This window comes from Dama dama, chromosome 17, assembly GCF_033118175.1.
Source record: "Dama dama isolate Ldn47 chromosome 17, ASM3311817v1, whole genome shotgun sequence".
In the NCBI taxonomy this organism is placed as follows: domain Eukaryota; kingdom Metazoa; phylum Chordata; class Mammalia; order Artiodactyla; family Cervidae; genus Dama; species Dama dama.
In genome coordinates this window covers 58,899,927-58,926,888 of record NC_083697.1, presented here as the reverse complement: position 1 = coordinate 58,926,888, position 26,962 = coordinate 58,899,927, and the positions used below count along the sequence as shown (strand labels likewise).

Here is a 26,962-nt window from a genome sequence, read left to right as displayed (position 1 = left end):
TGAGAGGCTGTTAGAATATCCAGAGCCATACGATTTTGTAGAACGGCTTTTCTCATCTGTTTTTGTTCTTCATTAAGAGCCTCTAAAGCTCTTCTAGTATCTGTCAAAGCTTGTTTTGTAAAATTGTTCAAAGCCTCTACCCTGAGCATAATATCAGTGGCTCCTAAAGAGGGCACGAAAATTGAGGCTAAATAATCATACCAATGAAAAACAGAGCGTGACCACCGGGCTTTAACATAAGGTAAATTAACAGGTTGACTAATTTTTTGCTTATGAATTCTCCCAGGGGCAAACACAAACCCTAGGGTACATCTCCCCACCCATCCTACAGGGAGCCAGGGCCAAAGGTTGTATCCACAAATCCATCGAGTGTTATTTGGGGCTACCCATCTTATACCAGGGCTATTTTCCCAATCTGTCCCTGGCCAAATAACAGACTTGTTGACAATAAATGTTACATCCATTACAGTCTTACATTTGTGGGTAGGCAATAGTCCCATATGTTTCATGTGATATCCTGGAAATTCTCGGCCTCCAAATGTTGGTACATGAGTCTTTTGCTCCCAGCAAATGTCAGCAGGGGTCAGTAGCTGTCCTTTTTCAGGGGTCATCCAGAAATATTCATCCCAAACTTGGTAGTAGTCACCCTCAAATCGATTAAAATCATTAGGAGAAGAAACAGATCTATTTTCGTAATATAAGTACGCATTAACACTCATGCATCTGCTGATTTGTCGGGAGAAGATTCCTCTGCTGTAAAGTCAGCCGACCTAATTGCTGATTCAGTAATCTCCTCCGTCTGGCGTACCAGCCTTTCCGGGAGCCAGCGCGGTGCTTTGGCATCCTGTGGAAAAACACACACCTGACCCCTCCCCCAAATTAACACGGGATCTGGGCCATGCCAGTTATTATCCAGCGGGTCTTTCCACAAGACCATCGGCTTTCTGCTGGAAATCTGAGGGTCCCAAAATCTCTGCGCGGCTGAATGTCCTTCTTTATCTAAAATTAAAAAATTTAAAATATATAAAGTGTGATTAAGGTAATTTCTGGGTAGAACGGGGTAGAGCTCCCCCCTCTGTATTTTTTGAAGCTGTAGTTTCAAAGTTTGATTAGCACGTTCCACGATGCCTTGACCCTGTGGATTATAAGGAATGCCTGTTTTTAGGGTGATAGAAAAAGAGGAACAAAAATTTTTGAAAGCAGAGGAAACATAGCCGGGGCCATTATCAGTTTTTATAATCTTTCGCGTGCCTAAAATGGAAAAAGCATAAAGACAATGCGAGATAGAATGTTTTGCGGCTTCACCAGTCTGTAAGGATGCCACAATATATCCTGAAAAGGTGTCAATAGATACATGAACGTACTTTAAACGACCAAAGGAAGGGACATGAGTGACATCCATTTGCCAAAGATGATTCGGTAGAAGCCCGCGAGGATTAATACCAAGATGTGGAACTGGAAGAAACTTAGGGCAAACAGAACAAGATTTAACAATTTGTCGTGCAGTCTCTCGAGGGATTTGAAACTGTAAACGAAGAGTATTACTATTCTGGTGATGTAGCGCATGTGACTGCTGTGCTGCTTCCACCTGTGAAAGAAAAACTCTAGTGTGAGAATCAGCCATCTGATTTCCCATAGACAGAGGTCCAGGAAGCCCAGTGTGGGCACGTAAATGTCCAAAGAAGCAGGGTAAGGTGCGCTGTTGCAGCAGAGACTGAATTGAACGTAATAAATTTTGAATGTTAGAATTCACAGTAGAAATAAAGGGAACAGTTTCTATATATTGCAAAGCATGAGCAATGTATTTGCTATCAGTAAACAAATTAAAAGACTGTGAGGAATATCGTGAACATACTTTATGGACGGCTGAAAGTTCTACTTCTTGAGCCGATGTATAGTTCGTCTGCCAGGAGAAAGGGGTATCATTAACCACAAAGGCAGCAGTTCCATTGGAGGATCCGTCAGTAAAGATCGTAAGAGCATCTTGAATAGGAACATTAGAAACATTTTTTGGAAAAATAAATGAATGCTGGCTGGCAAAATGCAAAAGTTTATCAGAAGATAAATGATTAATAATTTGACCTGTAAAGGAGGAAAAGGCCAAAGCCCATGAGTCATTAAACTGAAAAAGCCATTCCTGCTGTTCTTTGGTATAGGGCACATAAATGTAAGCAGGATCGGCTCCCAACATTTCTCTGGAAAGACGCCTTCCTTTGGCAACGAGGAGGCTAATGAAATCAAAAAAAGGAGTAAGAACTTTTGAAGGCGATACAGGTAAATGGATCCACTGTAAGGGAGCATTTTGATATAACACTGCCGTCGGGGTATGTTTAGAGGGAAACACATATAGTCCCCACGGTTGAGAAAAATCACAGTAGGTAGCAAAATGCTGAGAGAGGGCATTTTCAATTAGGGCCAGAGCAGCTCGCCCTTCATTGTTTAATATTTTAGGGGAGGAAGGGTCAGTTGTTGATTGAGGTCTCTAAATTGTCTTTCCTGCATTAGCATGTCAAAAGTAACCTGCAGCCCATTGCGGCGGTTACGGTCTTCAATGATGTTACAGACCTCGCCGTATTCTGAGCGCCACAAGAGATAATCACCTCCTGAGAGACAGGCTCGTGCAACTGCCTTCCAACCATTAGGAGGCAAGTATTGAGAAGAAAGACTTTCAATTATGGCTAGAGTAAATGGCGCAGTAGGCCCGTATTGGGCGCAATCTTGTTTCAGTTGTTTAAGAGGCAGAGGCTCATGATACCTCCGATGATTAGCATCTAGAAAAACAGGGAAAATCATAGAATATCCCTCAAGATTTTCACCCTGTTCTCGGGCTGTTTTCACAGCCATTTGTAGTGGTGAAAGGACTGGCCTTTTTAGGCTAGATGGAACATATACTGGCGCTGTTGGAATCAAAGGCGCTTCTGCGAGAGGAGGGGGAGGGAGCGGGACGGGCGGCGGCAGCGGGTCAGGGTCTAAACCGGCTACAACAGACGGCGTTTTAGAATGCAACGGCTTAGCTGTATTTATGGGCGATAAGTCTAGTTGTTCCATTCTCTGAGATATGGATGTTAGCATCTCTCTAAGTTCAGAAAAAGGGGAGCCTTGGTCTTTATTCTTTTGTTGAGTTACTATAAAGGCATCCCATCCTTCTTTGTCATGCTCAAAAGCCTGCTCTTTTAAATCATCTTCCTCATCAGGAGAAAGTTCCGAATCTGAGTCTTGTTCCAGAGCAGTAGTCTCATTATCATTTTTTCTGGAACCTGAAACAATTGGGGAGTCATATATGTGCTCCGCTACCCGTGGCGGGGCACCTGAACACTTGGGTGTTATAAGTTTCAAGGCTGTTTCAAATTTCCTACTTTCGTGTTCTGGGTTTAAGCAATCTCTTATTAGAGTCCATAGAGAATAAGCATCAAGAGGAACTTTGTCTGGTCCACAGAGGGTATAAACTGTTTGAATTTCTTCTCCCACCTTTACCCAAGTTTCAAGGCTAATAGTTCCTTCCTCTGGGAACCAAGGACAAGTTTCCTCCACAAAGACAAGAAATCTTTCTAATTTCTGCTTAGACACAGAAATTCCTCTAGCTTTTAGCATAGTTTTTAACATAGAAACAAAGAACTGCCTACTATTACTTTGCCCCATAATTTTTACTCTCAACTATATACCCTCTCCACCCACAGTTTTCCAACGATACCTGAATAGGTGAGGCTTTCTCCCGGGATCCCTTTCAATATTTTTGGGTGGCTGTGCGGTGGGATCCGCCCACGTTCCTCGTTCAGGCGCCACTTGCCGGGCCTGCCGGCTAGATGAACAGGCCGAGGACGCAATCACCAGAGCACCTGAGAAATAAAAGACTAAGAAAGATGGGGTTGAGAGGGACGGAGTCAGCTTGTGACTGATTCCGACGACTTTATTGAGGGGTAACATACATATATATACTAACAGGATTCACCAAATTTTAGATCAAAGACTTGCATACGTGCAGAACTGCAGACACTAGTTTTAGCTCAGGAGTTTTATCTTAACTCCAGCAGAGCATGGCACCAGGTTCTTACAATCAGGTAAAGACTACCTAGACATAAGCCATTCACAGGAGCCCGATAATCTTATCAGAGTCAGGAAGATGGGCAAATGGTGGCTGCAGCGATTTCCTTGAGGGAGGTGAGAAAGGCCAATTTGCACTTTAACAAATCAGGGGTGGCGGGACAGAGAGGGACCTTTTGATCTCTCTCAGGGCCGAGAAGGGGCCTGAGCAGTCAGGCCGGCTCCCCGCACTCAGCTATAAAACAGTATGAAATCTTGTACTTTTCAATACCATGGCTGCACAAGGAGGATATTATACATGTTAGATAAGTCAGATATATGAAGACAAATACTGTACATTATCACCTACATGTGGAATCTAAAAACTATAACAAACTAGTGAACATAACAAAACAGAACAGACTCACAAATACAGAGAAGAAACTAGTGGTTACCACTGGAAAGACAGAAAGGCAGAGAGGAAAGTTAGAGGTAGGAGATTAAGAATTATAAATGACAGTGTGTAAAATAAATAAGTTTATGAGACTATAATGTACAATACAGAGAACACAGCCTATATTTTATGATAGTTATAAATTAAGCTTAATCTTTATTTTATAAATCACTGTTTTATATCTGAAACACAATATTGTACATCAAAAATATTTCAATTTTAAAAATAAAAAAAGAAATATTAATTCATTTATTTATAAAGATAAATAGTAGTGTTTCTTATAGGACCGGAAATCAGCAAATCTGGTTGATTAAACTCTGTGACCTTAGACCAGATACTTAATCTTTCTGATTTTGTGTTCATATAAAAACAGAAAGTGTTAGACTTCAGAAACTGAAAAAACTATTTGAAGTCTAAATTTTCATGAATCTGTTCATACAATATCTGTGAGTTCAGATTCAAGGGAGTGAAAAAAACATAAAGGTTTGATTTATGTATTCCACCAGTACTGTTTCATGAGGATCATACATAACTGGTTTTTATGTTTTAATCTCAAAAACTGATTTTAGTTTTAATCTCAAAAACCAGCAAACTTCAAAGTATTTCTTTTATAACAAAAATACACATAGGAAGGTAGTAAAACAGCAATAAAATTGAAAAATAATGAAAATTGTATGATTTCTGTGGGTTTTATTTTATTTAAAATCAACTTATTTGTTAAATTATTTATGTTGCAATAAACAGAGCAATGAATACCAAAAAATATGTTAACATTCTGAGGTGGAATTTAATTAATACATTTACATCAACCAGTTAAAACATAGATTATTTAAATATTATTAAGTGTTCAAAATGTCCATGTACATTTTGTTGTTGTTATTAAATGTATACACCATCTTATATTCCAGGAGCTCTTCATGTAAGATGTTCTGCTTGTTAAGACATTTTAGGAACCATGGAGATAAGATAAATGAAATTTGGAATGAGTGGATAAAACTTACGCATTGCTGGAACTCAGTAGACACAAGACCCTAAAATGAGCAGTCATCTTGTTTTGTCTTATTATTTCTGAGAAGGAATATGAGCCCTAAGATAACAGCTGGCCATATTTTCAAGATAAATTATAAATCTGTATTTAACATGCAATAGTCTAATTAAAAAGTAGATTAATAATTAAAAGAAGTCATAATAAGAACCAGAAATCCATATCCATTCTGAGTCAAATAAAATGCACCTATGAAAAATATTATTATGCCAAAATTAATGTAAATTTCAACCTTAATCAAGCTAACAAAATAACTAGCCAGTGAACTTTTTCTGAGATGGTTGGTGACTGAGTTCCAGTCTGAATGTAAAATCTACAATTTAGACAAAGTAGGATTTCCATATCATATTCATAGGAATTTTGGATATCTTTCAGATTTTTGTGAAGAAAAGTCCAATTGGCATAATTCAGAAATCTTAGTTGGAGTTCAGTATAGTGTTTGAATAAGAGAGAGTGAGTCAAGATAAAGAGTTTTCTATCCCAGAGGAACCATCGCAATGACACAGTTGGAGAGTGTAGAAGCATGGAATGGCACAAAAATATTTGCTAAAAAGAGATAGCCTAACATAAAAAAAAAAATGATTAGTAAAAAGAAAAATAAGGTGACATATAAGATTCTACAATTTCTTCTGTTTACACAAATCACTTTCTCCTTCACAACTTGTTATTCTAATGTTAATAAGTACTCCAAATTCTTCTTACTGTAACAATAGCACATCCTCAGTTCAGGATTTTTCCGTTCTGCTTGAAGTATTTCAACAATATTGATATTATTATTTTAAAATTAGATGTTCTGAGTTGATAGACGATATGTTCTGACCTTTGTGATCTGCCAGTATATATACAAAGGTCATGCCAGTCAGCGTCTAAGATAAAAGAAGCAATACAATCTACAGTGTGAAAAGTAATGTCAGAGCACCGACACTGCACAGAAGACAGGTCTGAGGAGACTCCACAAGACAGTGGGAAGCCAGATATCTGTTCTCAATGAACATGAGAGCTGGTGATGTTCGGAGTGGCTGAAGGGTCAAAAATCTATCAGCAGGTTGATAGAGGTGCAAGAGGGGTCCAGTGTCACAGGTACCATTGGAGATGAAAGAACAGGTATTGCTTCTCAGGAGGGAAGTGGTTTCATTCAATCTGGCTGCATCAAAGAAATTCTGTGTTTTTATATTTTAAAATAAATATACTTTGTGGGGATTTGTTCATTTCTTTGTTCTTGGGACACTTTCTTTTAACAAATGGGCCATTTTTCTATCCAAATTTCTAATCAATTCTGTTTTGAACGTATAAAAAAGTCATTCAATGCTAGCAGATATTAGGTATTGAAATAGTTTCTTCAAAAAATGAGGCTGGAAGAAGAAAGTTCTGAAATTGAAAGTGGCTCAGGCCTGTCTGACTCTTTGAGACCCCATGCGCTGTAGCCCATCAGGCTCCCCATGCGCTGTAGCCCATCAGGCTCCTCTGTCCATGGAATTCTCGAGGCGAGGATACTGTAGTGGGTAGACATTTCCTTGTCTAGGTGATTTTCCCAACCCAGGGATCGAACCCAGGCAGATTCTTTACAATTTGAGCCAGCAAGGAAGCCCCTACTCAATGCTGATAGATATTATGTATTTAACTAGTCTCCTCAAAAATGAAGCTGGAATATGAGGAACATTTCAAATATGCATGCAAATAAGTAAAATAATATATATTTACCCTAATAAACCACACTAACAAACATTCAACTTTAAAACAATAGATATTCAATGAAAAATCTGCTAGATATCCATAAAGGGAATTACCTTATAAGACAGGAAGGAAAGTCTATACACCCTTACTGAGGCATGCATGGGTTTCTTTCTCTTTACTGTTTTAACAAAGTCTATCTGCTGCTGATATTTCTCCTCTAAAAACCTGGTTTCTTGGACTCCTCTAGAGTTTTTTTTTTTTTTTCCTTTCCTTCTCAACAAAAATTCTCTCTGTATTGTTAAAATTTATTCATTTCACTTCCTCCTTTTTTTCAACCCATAAACTTGATGCCTTGTCCTTTAAACCAAAGGATAAAATTAATCCCTGGACCTTGTATTGGGCTTCCCTGGTGGCTCAGTGGTAAAGAACCCACCTGGAATGCAGGAGAGATCCAGGTTCCATCCCTAGGTGGGGATGATCCCTTCAAGAAGGACATGGGAATCCACTCCAGTATTCTTGCCTGGGAAATCCCATGGACAGAATATCCTAGCGGGCTATCGTCTATGGGTTCACAAAAGAGCTGGGCAGAATTTAGCAAGTAAACCACCACCTTATATCATTTCTGTGCTATGCTGTGTTTAGTCACTCAGTCATGTCTGACTCTTTGCGGCCCCATGGACTATAGCCCACCAGGATGCTCTGTTCATGGGGATTCTCCAGGCAGGAATATTGGAGTGGGTTGCCATGCCCTCCTCCAGGGGATCTTCCCAACCCAGGGATAGAACCTGGGTCTCCTGCATTGCAGGTGGATTCTTTACCATCCAAGCCACCAGGGAAGCCTGTATCATCCCTACTTATTATCAAATTCATTTTCCCACAGTAAAGTAATCTTCTGAAAAGAATAGTCTATACCAGGGGTAAGCACACTTTTTAGTACAAAGTATTTGGGCATTGTGCTTCCCTGGTAGCTCAGCTGGTGAAAATTGCTATTAATGAACTTTCAATTAATGAACACTTGCAATTAAAGAACATTCTTCCAATAGTGCAGTTCTAAAATCTTGTAATTATTTTAAATTCTCCTCTTTCTCAAATCCCCTGTATCAGAAAAGTTTGTTGAATTTGCCTTCACAATGTGTGAAAAATGTGATTGCTTTTCTTCATCTCCTGTACTATTGTTCTAGTACTATTATAACCATCTTTTATCTAGATTTCTTAAAGGTCTGCTTACTACAACTCTTGCCCTCTACAGCCTATCACCAAAATAGTAGCCAAGATGTTCTTTCTAAATATAAATTAGATTTTTTCATTTTGCTCAAAACCTATAAAGACTTCTCATTTCCTCAGAGTAAAATCCGAGGACCTTGTAATGATTTATAAGGACCTGACTTATTTCCCACTTCTCCTTGAATCAGTCTCTTTGACTTTCTCTCTCTCTACTTCCCTCCTCCCTATCCAGAGGCATTCACCTCAGTGGTGCCCTTCCAACACATGCTTTGAGAACTTCAATTGAAAATAGTCCCTCTTTCTGGAAGGTTCTTCCTCCAAATATCCTTAACATTCCAGATCACCTTAACCAAGTTTTACTTTTCTTCCATTTTCATAGTTCTTTAAATTGAATTGTATTCTTCATGTAACATTCATTTTTCAACCCACTGCAATTTGAATTATATCTTAAGGTCTCCTTGAAAATATAAACCCTAGGGTCACTTTTAAGCTGCCATCATTCAGATCTCAATTTAAATGTCACTTACCCAGAAAAGCCTGTCTTAACTTTCAAATATAAATTAGGTAACTCCTAATTCTCTTCCCAGTATTCTTTTTCTAATAAGGATTCATCATGATTTAGATTAATGGTTTTTCTTTTATGATTTTCTCCCCCACTAGACTGTAATCTCCATGATGCAAAGGAAGGTGTCTTTTTTTTTTTTTTTTTTTTAACTCCGTGTTGGTAGTGAGTAGCATAAATTATCAGTAGATCTCCAGTGTATATTTACAAAGAAAGTGAAAGTGAAAGTCGCTCAGCTGTATCCTTGCGACCCCATGGACTGTACCCCGCCAGGCTTCTCTGTCCATGGAATTATCCAGGCAAGAATATTGGAGTGGGTAGCATTTCCCTTCTCCAGGGGGTCTTCCCAACCCAAGGATCAACCCCAGGTTTCCTGCATTCCAGGTGGATTCCTTACCAGGAGAGCTATTTACCAAAGAAGTGAATGTCAAATACTAAGGATCTTTTTCAGTCTTAATTTTCTGCTTCATTTGACACCTTTCCTCACTCTTTTCTGAGACTCTTAACTTCCCTGCTAGTAACACATTATAAACGTTTTCTAACTAACCCTTCTTTGCTACATGTACTATATTTAGGCCCACTAAATATATTTTTGTTTTACAGAATGCCATCCAAAGTCAAATCACTTTTTATTCTACCACCTCGTTTCCCGAGTTGATCTCAACCAATCCATGTGATGATTTAGTAACTATGTGCTTGTGTGTGTTGCGCTCAGTCGCCTCAGCCGCCTCCAACTTTGTGTGACCCTATGGACCGCAGCCCGTCCTCCGTCCGTGGGATTCTTCAGGCAAGAATACTGGAGTGTGCTGCCAGGCCCGCCTCCAGGAGACCTTCCCAGCGTAGGGATCGAACCGGCATCTCTTATGTCTCTGGCATTGGCAGGTGAGTTCTTTACCACTAGTGCCACCTGAAAGTGAAAGTGAAAGCTGCTCAGTTGTGTCGGACTCTTTGCAACCTCATGGACTATACAGTCCATGGAATCCTCCAGGCCAGAATACTGGAGTGGGTAGCGATTCCCTTCTGCAGCGGATCTTCCCAACCTAGGGATCGAACCCAGGTCTCCCACATTGCAGGCAGATTCTTTACTAGCTGAGCTACCCAGGAGGCCCTCAAATTTATATCTTCCTCCTTGGTCACCTCTATGGTTATGGAAGCAGCTCCCTAAGTCTGGAATGCCAAACTTAATCTATGAAAATCCAAATTTTCCCCTTTAGACTTGTTTTTGTTTCATACTTTATATTGTCAGCACGATCACCCACTCAGTTTCTTATCAAAAAAGAAAGAAAAAAAAACAAAAAACAAAAAACCTTTCATTGTTGTTTGTCTCTAACAGCCTCACATTTATTTAGAAATTTTGTGCCTTTATGCCCTAAATATTGTTTGGTCCCTTCATTACTTACGATGAAAGTTCTACTTCAGAATATCATCTCCTCTTACTTACACTACCTTGATGATCTCCTATTTAGTCTTCCTACCTGCAATCTTTTCTGGAACACAGTCTGATATAAGTGTTTCTACTTTAACACTCAAAGGAAATGGTTCAAAAATCTACTCAGCATCTTTAACTGTGAGTAACAGATATTTTGTACAATGTCTCTGAGCCTCAGTGCTTTCAGCAATATGACTGGATAAAATATCACCTGCTTCATGGGTTTATAGTTAAGATTACATGGTAAAAGTTATATGTAGTACTCTACACAAAACAGTAATTGATTATTACATGCTAAGTGAAAGAATTGAGGACAGTGTTCCCATTTATTGACTATTTTCTGAAGAAGCAGGAAATAATGAACAGAAAAAAAATGGTATTTTGAAAAATAATCATTAAGAGATATTCAGATAAGCCATGTCATGCCTCAGGCAAATGCAATTTTAAATGAGTGTGGTGGTGATAACATTAAATTAGATGTCAGAAGACTAGATTTCTATCAAGTCCGTTATTTACTGTTTCACAAGTTGTAATGCTAAGTACTTTGTTTAGTCATTGTTTAGTCGCTAAGTTGTATCCGACTCTTTGTGACCCCATGGACTGTAGCCACAAGGCTCCTCTCTCTATGGGATTTCTTAGACAAAGATACTGGAATGGGTTGCCATTTTCTTCTTCAAGGATAAATTAAACATTGCTTTGATAAAATTTTATTATCCATAAAATTTTTCTGATGATCTCCTGGGATAGTGGAAAATTTGGTTAGTGATGATGAACATCCTATCTATCATCAATAGATAAGAACCTAATTTTTATGGTCAAACCACCCTTGCGTTAAATACTGTTTTCTTTTTTTCTGTTAGTTTGATTCATTACATGACCTCCTTGCAATTCCATTTCCTTCATTTGCTACCTAAAATTATTTCAAAATTTTAAGTGAGAAAACTAATGTAAGCAGCCTCTGGAATAGTATTGTATCAAACTGTAACTGTTACTAATTTTTATCAGCCATCTGGGTTTTAAAATCTTGTGTGAGAGATGAACTTATTATCATAAAATATATTTGGTTTAAATAAAAAAAATTGTAAACAACAAACAGAATACCCACATATTATCACTTCACTCTAAAGACAATGTTTTTTCACACATTAGACTTCAGTCTTTTAGTAATTTAATAGTTCTTAGTGCACATACCATTAAGCCACTAAATGAAAAGCCAACATACCCACTAAAGTTATATGGTATACTAATGAACTGCATGATCCAAAGATATGGTTTACATTTAGTTTGAAGGTAGATTGAAGATAAAAATTAAGGATATACTTTTCACAGATGTAGTTGTAATATGGAGGGAGGGGTTTATTAAATGAATTCTAGAAAGTCAAGAACAGAAGTTAAGAAACGTTTTGGAGAAGGAAATGGTAACCCACTCCAGTATGGCTGCCTGGGAAATCCCGTGGACAGAGGAAACTGACGAACTAGTCTACAGGGTTACAAGAGTCAGATGGGACTTAGGCACGAACCCACCACCACCAAGAAACATTTAGGGGATGAATCAGGACAATCTGCTCATTCAGATCTGTCCTGTTCTTAGCCCTCCCATTACTGGTGAATGGTTTCTCATGTTCCTCACAAAGCCTCTGAATTTCACCTCATCAGTTTTGTCTGATATCATCTTCCCCATGTTTATCACTTGCTTCTGGAGGGAAAAATAATTTAGTCATTTGACCAATTATTTATATTGAAATAAAATTTTTCAAAATCAATCTTACTTTTAAGATGTTAAGGTGATTTATGTTTACTACATTTCAGGAAATTTCTTTATGTTGTTTTAGATTCTCTGTGCTAAACTGCTTCAGTTGTGTCCAACTCTATGTAACCTTATGGACTGCAGCCTGCCAGGTTCCTCTGTCCATGGAGATTCTCCCGGCAAGAATACTTAAGTGGGTTGCCATGCCCTCTTCCAGGTATCTTCGTGATCCAGGGATCCTATCAATGTCCCTTATGTCTCCTGCATTGGCAGGTGGGTTCTTTACCATAGCACCACCTGGGAAGACCTCTTGTATTGCAACAATCAGATCTCCAAAGTTATTTCCTTATTTTTTCTGCAGATATTTTAACTTTTATTTTATGTATCCTAATACTCAGACCTAAGTCTAATTCAGTTAGACTTGCTCAGTCGTGTCTGACTCTTTGCAACCCCGTGGACTGCAGCACGCCAGGCTTCCCTGTCTAACATCAACTCCCGGAGCTTGCTCAAACTCATGTCCATTGAGTTGGTGATGCCATTAAACCATCTCACCTTCTGTCCTCCCCATTCTCCTCCTGACTTCAATCTTTCCCAGCATCAGGATCTTTTCTAAAGAGCCAGTTCGTCCATCACAAGGCCAAAGTATTGGAGTTTCAGCTAGAGTATCAGTCCTTCCAATGAATGCTGCTGCTGCTGCTAAGTTGCTTCAGTTGTGTTTGGCTCTATGTGACCCCCATAGACAGCAGCCCACCAGACTCCCCAGTCCCTGGGATTCTCCAGGCAAGAACACTGGAGTGGGTTGCCATTTCCTTCTCCAATGCATGAAAGTGAAAAGTGAAAGTGAAGTCGCTCAGTCATGTCCAACTCTTAGTGACTGGACTGATTTCCTTTAGGACTGACTGGTTTGATGTCTTTGCAGTCCAAGTGACTCTCTCAAGAGTTTTCTCCAACACCACAATTCAAAAGCATCAGTTCTTTGGAACTCAGCCTTCTTTACAGTCCAGCTCTCACATCCATACATGACTACTGGAAAAACCATAGCTTTGACTAGATGGACCTCTGTTGGTAAAGTAATGTCTCTGATTTTTAATATGCTGTCTAGGTTGGTCATAGCTTTTCTTAAAAGAAGCAAGTCTCTTTTAATTTCATGGCTGCAGTCACTATCTGCAGTGATTTTGCAGCCCCCCAAAATAGTCTCTCACTTTTTACATTGTTTCCCCATCTATTTGCCATGAAGTGATGAGACTGGATGCCATGATCTTCCTTTCCTGAATGTTGAGTTTTAAGTGAGTTTTTTCACTCTCCTTTTTCACTTTCATCAAGAGGCTTTTTAATTCTTTTTTGCTTTCTGCAATAAGGGTGCTGTTATCTGCATATCTGAGGTTATCAATATTTCACCTGGCCATCTTGATTCCAGCTGGTGATTCATCCAGCCTGGCATTTCACATGATGTACTCTGCATATATGTTACATAAGCAGGGTGACAATATACAGCCATGATGTACTCCTTTCTCAATTTTGAAGCAGTCTCTTGTTTCATGTCCAAGTTCTATCTCTTGCTTCTTGACCTGCATACAGATTTCTCAGGAGGCAATTAAGGTGATCTAGTATTCCCATCTCTTTAAGAATTTTCCACAGTTTGTTGTGATCCACACAGTCAAAGATTTTGGTGTAATCAATAAAGCAGAAGTAGGTGTTTTTCTGGAATTCTCTTGCTTTTTTGATGATTCAACGGATGTTGGCAATTTGATCTCTGGTTCATCTGCTTTTTCTAAATCCAGATTGAACATCTGGAAGTTCTCAGTTTGTGTACTGTTGAAGCCTGGCTTGGAGAATTTTGAGCATTTCTTTGCTAGCATGTAAGATGAGCACAGTTGTGTGGTAGTTTGAACATTCTTTGGCATAACCTTTCTTTGGGATTGGAATGAAGACTGATCTTTTCCAGTCCTGTGGCCACTGCTGAGTTTTCCAAATTTGCTGACATATTGAATGCAGCACTTTCACAGCATCATCTTTTAGGATTTGAAATAGCTCAATGGGAATTCCATCACCTCCACTAGCTTTGTTTGTAGTGATGCTTCCTAAGTCCCACTTGACTTTGCATTCCAGAATGTCTGGCTCTAGATGAGTGCTCACACCATCATGGTTATCTGGGTCATGAAAATCTTTTTTGTACAGTTCTCATAGTCAACAACAGTCCAAAATGCAGTACTTGGGTGCTGTCTCAAAATGATAGAATGATCTAGGTTTGTTTCCAAGGCAAACCATTAAATATCACAGTAATCCAAGTCGAGGGTCCAAGCAGTAATGCTGAAGAAGCTGAATTTGAACTGTTCTATGGCGACCTAAAAGACCTTCTAGTACTAACACCCAAAAAAGATGTCCTTTTCATCAAAGGGGACTGGAATGCAAATGTAGGAACTCAAGAGATACTGGAGTAACAGGCAAATTTGGCCTCGGAGTACAAAATGAAGCATAGCAAAGGTTAACAGTTTTGCCAAAAGAACCTACTGGTCATAGCAGACATCTTATTCCAACAATACAAGACAAGATTCTACACATAGACATTACCTGATGGTCAACACCAAAATCAGAATGATTATATTGTTTGCAGCCAGTGATGGAGAAGATCTATACAGTCAGCAAAAACAAGCCTGGGAGCTGACTGTGGCTCAGATCATAAACTCCTTATTGCCAAATTCAGACTGAAATTGAAGAAAGTAGAGAGAACCACTAGGCCATTCAGGTATGACCTAAATCAAATCCCTTACAACTGTAAGTCTAATATCCCAATGTTAAACAAAAAGTGATAGATTTCTTATCTTATGTATGTGTGTGTGTGTGTGTGTATATATATATATACATATACATATATATATATTCATTTTTCTCATTTAAAAAATATTTATTTGTCTAGACAACTTGCAGAGTTATTTACTTCTGTTTTGAAGACCAAGAAACCATAACACTACATTTATTTCTGAGGAATACTATGTAATGATTTGATACTTATCACTAGCTGACCTTTAGCAAATATTTATGTTGAGAGTTGCTTTAAAGTTTTGTTTCACACTAGGAATAGAATTTATTTTGAGACTTCCTTTTGGCTCAGATGGTAAAGAGTCCATCTGCAGTGCAGGCAACCTGGATTCAATCCTTGGGTCGGGAAAATCCCCTGGAGGAGGGCACGGCAATCCACTCCAGTATTCTTGCCTGGAGAATCCCATGGACAGAAAAGCCTGGTGGGCTACAGTCCATGAGGTCACATAGAGTTGGATCCGACTGAGCAGTGAACACACATACACACACACACACAGAGGCATTGAATGTATTTTGGCAAGAATACTGGAATGGCAATCAGAAAAACCTAGGTTGTGGGAAAATGGTAAAACCATGAATAAATTTCAAAATTCAAGATATGTTTCTTCAGTTAAGTTATAAAATGTTAACTTTAAATTGTCTTTTAAGTTCAAAATTTTAATGTACTTGTTTCCTTTCCACAACCTTGGTAATGAAATGTGATGATATTCACATAACAGTTAACTTTAGAGTTCTGAATGCCAAAGATATTATTTTAGGTACTAATTAGATTTTGTTTTATATCAAATTTGGAACTTGAAATTCAGAGTTAAAATTGTGATATAAACTCTTTTAAAAGAAAGAGAAATAAAAGTAGTTCTTTTCAGAATAAATCTTCCAAAATAATTCAGAAGAGTTAACTTTGGCCATAATAATTTTCTGCAGTCACAGGATATGATAGGCTTTGGAGTGTGAATATGCATTAACGTAACCCATTTAAAACTGTATATTTAAACATTTTAATAGCTTCAATAATGACTATCACTTTTTCTGTGGAAGTGATAAACAATACGTCTTAAATTTTATACCTAACTGTTCCATTTATCAACTTTAATGAAACAAAAGACACAGACAAACTAACCAGAGCAATAATTTCATGTATTACATCAAAAACAAAGAGTGATATTGGAAAGCATAATTTTAACAGAGTGAGATCTATGCAGTATAATGTGCAGTTATTCCTTTTTTGCTCCTTTTCTCTCTTTTTCTCTCCAACACACGCCGCACTGGAAATTACACATAAATGGTTGGGTTTTTTGTTTGTTTATTTTACGATATTGAAAGTTATAACTGAAGCAGCTATCTGACAAAGCAACTCAAAGAGCAGGCTGATTTAGGAATGTGCATCAGATTTGCAGGTACAAATCACCTTTGCAGTATTACCGCAAACCTTAGTCACCAATTGGCTTGTCCAGGGTAGGGTATATAAAGTCACATTAGTGGCTAACTTCCCAGGGATTTTTGAAGTTGGAAGAGTGAGAGACTCTCTTTGGTTCCTGGACTGAAAGAAAAATGCTTAGGAACTCCAGCCCAGTGTTCAATAACATAGACCAGAAGAGCAAAGAAAATTTGAATAGTGAGTTACTATATAAAGTTCTTATTAATAACATGGAACAGAGCCAGGCAAAAATAAAGCATACTAGATCTGGCCAATAGCACTCACTGTGACCCTCAGAAAATGTCTTTGAACAGCATGGCACAAAAATACATCCAAGAGGACACAGAACAAGTTTTTCTGAGCACGCCAAGCTTGAAACAGTAGTCTGAGTTTCAGACTTCTCCATATAGTTAAGGAATTAAGTGTACTGGACCTAAAGGAAGCTCAAAATTTAAACTATGAAAAGATAAAATGAAACATATTAAAAATTTTAAGTTTACCTGTGCAAGAATCAGTTTGAACTGGGATAGTGCCAAGCAGTAACTGGTTAGGGGCACTCTACCCACAGGAGCTAGGGGAAAGATTATTACTGAAAAAAGGCAGACTGGAAGCAAGGTAAAGGATTATGGATTGGTTATAATTTAAAGCCTCCTTGGCTGCTGGTGATTTGTTGTCCTTTGATTTTAATTTCATAATCTTGAGGTATTTACTGGCTTAAATTTTGGTTTACTTACTTATATAGGCTGCCAGAACATTAGAGACACCTCTGTCTAATGGCTTCCTTGTTTAATAGACTTAATAAATTTTATATATCTTCATATCTTAATTGTTTGCAAGTATGTTGTAAGTTGGGGGCTTCCCTGGTAGCTCAGTGGTAAAGAATTTGCCTGCCAAGGAGGAGATATGGGTTTGATCCCTGGGTGGGGAAGAGCCCCCTGAGAAGCAAATGGCAACCCATTCCAGTATTCTTCCCTGGGAAATACCATGGACAGAGGAGCCTGGTGGGCTACAGTCCATGGTTCACTAAAGTCCAACAGGACTTAGTGAGTAAACAACAACGTTCTAAGTTGGCTAGAGGTTCTGTCTTTGCTTTGTGACGAATAGCACAGGAGAAATGAGAGTGTAAAACCCTGAATTCTGTGCTCCTGGGACCAGCCAGGGTTAAGAAATCTCCTCTTTTTTATGTGATTCAGGAAATGGCTTACTACGAAGAACCAGTCTTCCTCCATGAGTCTCCATGATACTCATGAATATCCCCCTTATTTACATATTATAAGGCTGGGCACAGATTGTCCGAATACCAATTATTTGTTTCATAAAAGATTAACTGAATTGCTGGCCCCCACTACTCAACAGCAAAAAAGTGCTTGTTAACTAATTTGACTAAATTTAGTTAAGCCTTTTTCCATTCTCCAGGTCCTGAATTTTAACTGACACTCAGCATACAATCACTCTTTAATGGCCTCTTCTGATAACCTGATGAACTCAAAGGAAAACAGCCCACGGTGAACTATCTTCCCCCCACACTCTATGCCCATCTTTCTAGCTGTATTTGATCTTCTCTATAATAAACAATTGCTTTCTGCCTGCCCTTTTCAATTGTTGTCTAGATCCTAATTACAATAGTCTCTTTTCCTATTGCAACAGACCTTTTAGAAAAGTCTCTCTTTACTAAGTTCACTGTGATTTAATTGAGTAACATCTAAATTTTTAATCATTGAATTTTCTTAATCTATACAGTTTTCTTGAGAGAAAAGATTTTCTGCATCTATAACATAAGGGACATAATTATCTGAGGTCTAACAAGGAACACTGCTGTTTAAATACAAATTGACAGAGTTACAGTTGCTTGCTTTCTCTATTAGCTTGTCTCTAAAACACTTTTGTTTAACTTTAAAAGAAAAATCTTAAAAAAATGGAATATTCTAAAGCCCTGTGAAGCACTCATCAATGCATTTTCTGTAAGGTTAAATTTCTTTACCTTGAAAATACCTATTAATTATGCTATAAAATTATATGTATGAGTACCTAATCTGGAAGGATGAATGCCCTAGAGAATATATTAATGTCCCACTTTCAATAATCATTTTCTTCCAAATCAAGTTTAAAATTGTCCTTTCCTTCAAGGCCATGCCATTGTTCCACAAGAGGTTATATTATCTGAAAGTCCCTCCTGCTCTTTCTCCTACATTGACACCATTAATTTCTACATACTATATAAATGGCTGTGTGGCAGAGCAGAAAGAGCTTCTGATATGGAGTCATGTAAGCTCAGGTTCAGTGGCAGGCTCTCCCATACATTTTCAGTTTGAGCTCAGGCAGATAATATAGCCTGTCTATTCATAACATGGGGATGATGAATTTATCTTGCAAGAAAGATCCCTTAGAAGATTAACTAAGATAAAGATGCAGGTCTTTACAAAAAGCAATTCATCCTTAATAAACAAGGACCCCTATTTCTTTTCTTGCATGAGCTGCCAACAACTTCAGAAAATCACTTAGGAAGTGCTTGGTTCATGAATTCTGGATAGAAAGTCACAGATGCTGTTACAATGTAGAATAATGAATAAAACTGCTACTGCTCTCTGTGGAAGGGCATTTAATGAATTCTCCATTTTTCTCCAAGAGAGGACATAGATAGAATTATTAACATATATTAGGAAAATATTTCAAATCACTTTCTATATAATCCTTCCTACCATGGTCATTTCACCCCTATGCATTCTTTAAAAATATGTGCTGTAATGAGTTAATCTAATTTTCCACTATTTACATCATGCCCATTTCTACTATTCATTGAGGTAAGCAAATTTAATACTTCTCTGAAAAAATAAAAAAATAAAAGCAGTGGGTATTATAATTAACTAGGTAACAAGTTTTTCAAGTATTACAAGCGATCTGTATTGCTCCCCTATTCTACCTTAATTTAGAGTTCTTTGTTTTGTTTCTATTCTTTCAGATAATGTGTGTTTACAGGAATTAGAAGTACATGGCCATTAAATCATATGGGATAGTAACAGATAGGTGTTAGGCATTTAAAACAAATCATGAAGTGTGAAGTGACTTTCATTCATTCAGCATCTATCTTATACCATATTTCATTATTTTTCCTTTTTTAACTAAAATTTACAAATTAAACTTATATTTTAGTTGTACAACATGCTACTTAGATATTTCACTGTACATAAACATAATGAAATGATTAGTAGTCAAACTAATCACCATATCCATCTTCTCATATAACTACCATATTTGCATGTGAAGTTAGAACGTCTGACATTTACCCTCTTAGCAAACTTCCAGTACTAGGTATAGTATTATTAACTGTAGTTATCATGCTTTTTGTGTTAGATCTTTAGAATTATTTATCCTGCTGCTGCTACTGCTAAGTCGCTTCAGTCATGTCGGACTCTGTGTGACCACATAGACGGCAGCCCACCAGGCTCCTCTGTCCATGGGATTCTTCAGGCAAGAATACTGCAGTGGGCTGCCATTTCCTTCTCCAACGCATACATGTATGATAAATCACTTCAGTCGTGTCTGACTCTGTGTGACCCTATGGACGGCAGCCCACCAGGCTCCTCTGTCCAGGGGATTCTCTAGGCAAGAATACTAGAGTGGGTTGCCATTTCCTGCTCATCCTACATAATGGTAATTTTGTATCCTTTGATCAGTCTCTGCTTGTGGTAACTAACCTCCATTCTCCTGTCTGATTCTATGCATTTAACTTTTTTTAGAGTCTGCATGTAAGTGATATCATGTAGTATTTTTCTTTCTGGTTTATCTTACTCAGCATACTGTTCTCCACTTTCATTAGATTGCTGCAAATAGCAGAATCTCCCTTTTTAAGGCTGAATAACATTCTACCGTGTGTGTGTATGTGTGTATATAACAATTTCTTTAACCATTTATCCATCAACGGCCACAGGTTCTTTCCATATTTTGGAAATTTTGAATAAGCTGCAATGGACATGTTGTTCATGTAGAGTGTAGCTATCTCTCTGAGGTATGGTTTCATTCCCTTTGGATATACCCGCAGTAGTAAAATTGCTGGACCATATGGTAGTTCTATTTCTAACTTTTTGAGAGACTTTCCTATTACTTTCTATAATGGCTGTGCCAATTTACATTCCAATTAAAAGTGTCCAAGGGTTTCTTTTGTCCACATTCCCACCAATACTGTAACCCAACAGGTTGAGCAGCTTGCCACTTGAAAGCCCATTTTGGAGAAATAACTGTTGGTAGGAAAGGAAAACTGCTTTATTTAGGAGGCTGATAACCTGGGCCCAGTGTGGACTCCTGTCCGAGAGCCAACTCCTGACTGCTGATCAGGGCACAAAGACGGCCTGTACTTTCTTGTAGGAGTTCCATGTGTTTAGGTCTTACATTCAAACCTTTAATCCATTTTGAATTGGTTTTCCTATACTGTGTGAAAGAAATATCTATTTTTTTTTCATATGGCTGTCCAGTTTTTCCAACACCATTCATTGAAGAGACTATTTTTCTCCATTGAATGTCCAAATTTATATGAATATAGAGCCTGGAATTGATTTATACAGTTTTGAATAAATGTCAAATACCATTGTTTTCTTTATGTAATATAATTGAAATTTATTAGGTTCCCTCATTATTCTACCATATTATTGTTGCCAAAAATCAATTGCCCACCTATATGTTTCTCTGATTCTAAAGCGTTCTTTGTTATTGATTTATTTTTCTATTGTACTACCTTTAAAATGTTATTTTAATTAGCATGCCTTTATATTAAATATTTATATTTAAGATAGTACAATAATACCCCTCTTGTTATTTGCCTTCAAGATTGTCTTGGCTATTCTTTGCTTTTTGAATCATCATAGAAATTTCAGAATAAGTCTGTCAATATCTGAAGAGGAATTTAGAAGCTAATCAATTATTTTATTTTATGATCATTAGTTTATCTAATCATAATTCATTTGTTAGTAATTAAACAGTAACTTTGTAATCTATTCTTACAGCTTTGGTAGGTAGTATTATTAATTCTATTTGCATATGGTGAAAATAATGTTGAGACGTTAGGAAGCTTTCACAAGTGAACATAGCTAATGAGTCTTTTAAATTAATAGTTTCCTGAGATCTACATCAAATGATTCTGATTTTAAAGTCTGGAATAGGATCCAAGTATCTATATTTTTCAGAAAGTTGTCCAAGTGATTTAGATTAATGGTTTGATTTGGAAAACAGAGCTATGCTTGATGGTATTATTTTTCAAAAACTAGATTTAGCTAATTAGAAAGAAAATTATTAAAATAGTGAGCTCAATTAAAACAACAGAAAATGGTGAAAAGGTACTTATGGCAGAATAAGAAGCTGTACATGACATAAGGGTTTAATAGAATATGATGTTTACTTGTATTAGAATTCAATTAATAAAGCAAGAGCACTATGGGTATAATGAAATAAGGAATTAGTCTTATAATTTTTCTTTAATTATTTATATATAGTTATATATATATAAATATATAAATATATATAACTATATATATAAATATATAGAAATTATATATATAATATATATAAATATATGTGTGTGTGTATTTATATATATTATTTTATATATTTATATATAATTATTTATAATTTTTTATAATTATTCTTTACAACTTTGGAGGAGCAATGAAATTAAAAATCTAAAAAAGGGGCTAGAAAGATTAAAGAGAGCTCAGTAACTGGTCTGAGTGCAGGAAAATCTAGAGGCTAGGTTCAACCAACTTCTAATGAAGGAGCATGATAGAAACATGGTATACAAGCCTATGGCAGGATGTTGTCTCTTTGTGGCAACGCCATCCTCAGTTTAAAAAGATCCAGCACCTTGATTCATAAAAAGTCTCTGTCTAGTTATGCTTATAAGTATTTTTGAATAAATATTGAAAAAGGTTGCCAAAATATAGACAAAAAAAAAAAATAGAGATACAGTTACTCCTGGTGAAATAAGTCAGTACTCCATCTGTTGAAGCACTGTTAAGTCAAAAGTTTCCCCTCAAGATAATAGTTTACAGCTTCTCCTGCCTGTTCTGTACAAAGAATTCAATCTGCTTACAACTTCAATCTTGATTAATACAGTAGGTTTCTGTTACCTTTCTAAAGAACGGTTATTTTTCTAAAGATAATTATTATTTTTAGCACACTCTATTCTTTTAATTATCTCTGTTTTAATTTTATTGATTCTGGCTTTGTGTTCTTTTTGTGGCTAGGGCCTTCTGAGTTTGAGGGTGGAGGAGTCTATCCTTGAGCCAAGAATAACTGCTGTATCAGTGAGCGAATAGAAAGAAGAGCTCTTAGTGATGCAAGAAAGAACAAGGATTGGACCCCATGAGCCCATCTGTATCAGCTTCTTATTTCCTTTAATCAGCAGGAGCCTTTATAGCAAAATGGTTGCTGCTTTATTTTTATCTCTTAAATATTGCATATTTTCACTTTTGTCTAACTCTTTTCAGGAATAAGACTCCAGGAAACATAAATCCAAATAACCTTATTTATAACAGAATAGTCCAACACACATGGTTAGATAAAAGGGAGTTTGAATGATAATGCTCGTAGGGTAAGAAGGCAGAATTTTAAAGACTAAGAATACTGAATTAAATGACACAGATCACAATGGGATATGGGTTGATAGTAAATCTAAAGAATTTTTCTTTCTAATTCTCTATTTCAAATCTCACATCCTGGTTAATATTTATTTAGGATATTTAGTAAGACTAGAAATAATTACAAAATCAGAAAATAATAAATATATTTCACCTTTCTTTCATCTATATTGTCTTACATTGGAATGACAAAATTTATTTCCCTGATTCGTTGGTGTTATATAAATAAAAAATGTTTTTTTATTACCATCCTATCTCTTAAACTCTACTTCTCTCCTGATACACAATTAAGCTATTCTCTGACTTTTACCATGAAGCATGAGTTAATTTCTACTTTTTCTGATATTCTCATTTATTTTCTTCACTCTATTACTCTGAATATAGTTAATTTTGTATCTCCCCAGTGCATCTATGCTTTTCATGCATTTATTAAAAAAGTTTTCTTTAACATCTGTGATTTTTAATTTTAAGAGTATAAATTGTCTTTCACACATTGTCTTTTATACTTCTTTCTCACTGAGTTAAGCTTTTGGATATCTATTTTATACATACAAATTTTAATTACAGTACTAATTATATTTTTCAGTAACTGACTGCTTTTACATACATTTCCATTCATTTTTACTTATTCAACTGTTTGTTCTAACTTGCCTCAAGGACATTTTTTTTTTCATGTTTTAATCATTTTTCCTAAGACTACATAATCCAACAAAGGCATGGCAGTTCAAATGTATGAGCAGATATAGAAATCAGTCAATGAAAACTGGGACTGAAAACAGACCTAAGTTTAAAAAGAAATATTTAAAATCAGATATTTGGCTCAAACTAGGAATTAGAATCAATCTATATTTCTTGAATATATTTAAAATATTTAGGTCATAGGAATTAGGATATAGGATAAAACTAATCAGAAACACAGGCCTTTCATTCAATTTATTCCCTAGTAATAGAAAATGAACAGCAATGATCAGAATTCATTAGTAGGATCAAGTTTGAAAAAAAAAATATATGTGATTATCCAAAAATCCACATGCTGTCCTGTGTTATCATATGTGTTTGCTTTTCTCATTAGGAATAAAGCTGTTTTGCATAAAAAAATTTATGTCATTTATTTTGTTGAATCTATAACCTCTGTCAAGAAGATATCATGAGAATTAAAAAAAATCACTGTTTAATAACTCACAGTCTAATTAATTAGTTAATTAATATAGCACATGAAATGATACAAAAAGAACAAACCCAACTTTAGAACTAGCTATACCCAAAGTGGAATAAATGAGCAGTAGATTCCAAAATTATGCCTTTTATAATCAAAGCAGTTACTAATGCTTCAAAGTTTCTCTTAATTTTCACCAAGCATTTAAATATATTCCCATACCCTTCTGTGGTTTTATGGCAATGCATATATTTTCTCTGTGCTTTACACTTCTAAGTTAAGATGGAAAACCAATTACTTCTAAATTGAAAATACTGAGTGCAGTTGAAATGGGGTTCTCACATTAAATTTGCAACCCTCAGTGTAATTATGAGATGATCAAATTTAAAGCATATGTATTTATAGAAAATTAAGATGAGTCATACCAAGTTACTGGTATGATGCTTTGTCTTTAATGCGTTGTCAGAAATTCTGTCCAACAGCCTGCCAGTATCTGTGTTAATGAAACTTCTTCCCACTATTTTAAGACTTGGCTATATCCTGATATTATAAAAATTTAGCATGGATGGCAGTGGCTAAAAGTGACAGAGAGGTTGAGAGAAGAAAGACGAGGGTTATTTGTATAAGTCTTTATTGAAGAGATATATTATTTAACTTTGCGAATAATTGAATACAAAATTTACGCTGCAGTATCTAAACTGTGGGGCTTCCCCAGGATTCAGTGGTAAAGAATTCTCCTGCAATGCTGGAGATGTGGGAGACAAGGGTTTGATCTCTGGGTCAGGAAAATCTCCTGGAGGAGGAAATGGCACTCCATTCCAGCATTCTTGCCTGGGAAATTCCATGGACAGAGGAGCCTGGTGGGCTACAGTCCAAAGGGTTGCAAAGAGTTGGATACAACTGAACAACTGAGCATGCACACACACATCTTAACTTGGCTAATATAGTTTTCATGCTCATTTATATTTTGTAATAAATATCATGGCTTTTAAAGATTTTTCTTCTGAAAAAATATAAAACTAATTTCTTAAAATATACTTGAAAAGGTTTTATAAATATAATCTTGTTTGGTTTTATCTGTAACATATCTAAAATTATTAGTCTATCAGTTCAGTTCAGCCGCTCAGACGTGTCCGACTCTTTGCAACCCCATGGACTGCAGCATGACAGGCCTCCCTGTCCATCACAAACTCCCAGAGTTTAATCAAATTCATGTCCATTGAGTAGGTGACGCCATCCAGCCATCTCATCTTCTGTCGTCTCCTTCTCCCCCTGCCCTCAATCTTTCCCAGGATCAGGGTCTTTTCAAATGAGTCAGTTCTTTGCATCAGGTGGTCAAAGTATTGGAGTTTCAGCTTCAACATCAGTCCTTCAATGAATATTCAGGACTGATTTCCTTTAGGATGGACTGGTTGGATCTCCTTGCAGTCTCTCAGAGTCTTCTCCAACACCACAGTTCAAAAGCATCAATTCTTCGGCACTCAGCTTTCTTTATAGTCCAACTCTCACATCCATACATGACCACTGGAAAAACCATAGCTTTGACTAGATGGACCTTTGTTGACAAAGTAATGTCTCTGCTTTTTAATATGCTGTCTAGGTTGGTCATAACTTTCCTAAAGCTCTTCATTTATTTTTTTCTTTTTTACTATTCCTAAAATAAATATTTTTGTTACAACTGTGCAATCATATAAATATCATTCTTCCCACTACTTTTCAATCACCTGAATATGACGTATCTAATGTAATATTGACTGATAATAGTCATGGTACCAGGGATTTAAATGGCCAAACTACCAAGAAATAATGCAAGTGAAAAGTGAAAGTGTTAGTCGCTCAGTCGTGTCCCACTCTTTGTGACTCCATGAACTGTAGACCACTAACTAGGCTCCCCTGTCCATGGAATTCTGGCAAGAATACTGGAGTGGGTTGCCATGCCCTCCTCCAGAGGATCTTCCTGACCCAGGGATAGAACCCAGGCCTCCCACAATGCAGGCAGATTCTTTGCCATCTGAGCCACTAGGTAAGTAATAAACTGGTTATTTTCTAACATTTTCCTCACACTGTTTTTCACAATATTTCAAAATTGTATGTTTTATTCAGTGTTTTAAGGTGTTTGGGTCTATGTTTAATGAGCAATGCATAAAAGTTTCCATGTAGGTGTAATACTCAAAACCACCCACCTTCAAAGGTATAATTTAAGAAACAATATGTGTGAAAAAACTTATACCACCCAATTCTCCAAAATTAACACTGAAATCCACATAAGCAGGAAATATATATGTGAACTTTTTAATATTCTGTTTTTATTCTGTCACCACAATCCCCTCAAAACACATAAAATTAACTGATGTTACTGAATTGCACACCAACGTGGGCATTTGTCCTTTTTAAAAAAGTGCTGTTGGAAACATACCTGCAAAATTTTTGTTTGATCCTCTGTAAGAAATATTTTTGATGATGTTACTTATATTATATCATTTGATTTTATGATTTCTCATAGGTAAATAAGAATCTAGTAGTAAGTCTATAATATAGCTAGCCATTTGATATCACAGGCATTAGCTATTTTGCAATTAACCTGGATTCTTTTCACTGATGGGATTTCTGGAATAGTATTAACAAAAACAAAATTTGTGTCCTAACAATCTCATGTAATAGGTTTGTATTGTATTGTATTATCCTCACTGCTAATTACATGATATGGTCTTTACCCTACTATTACTCATCTTTGTTACTTCAACTTACATTATGTCCTAAGTGTCTCTATTTCCCATCCTGTATCTTT

General features: G+C 36.6%; 1 pseudogene; it reads right to left on the bottom strand.

The window, feature by feature from the left end:
* Window positions 1-26,962, bottom strand: part of LOC133071849 (phytanoyl-CoA hydroxylase interacting protein-like) — a 108,367-nt pseudogene that overhangs the window by 6,143 nt on the left and 75,262 nt on the right.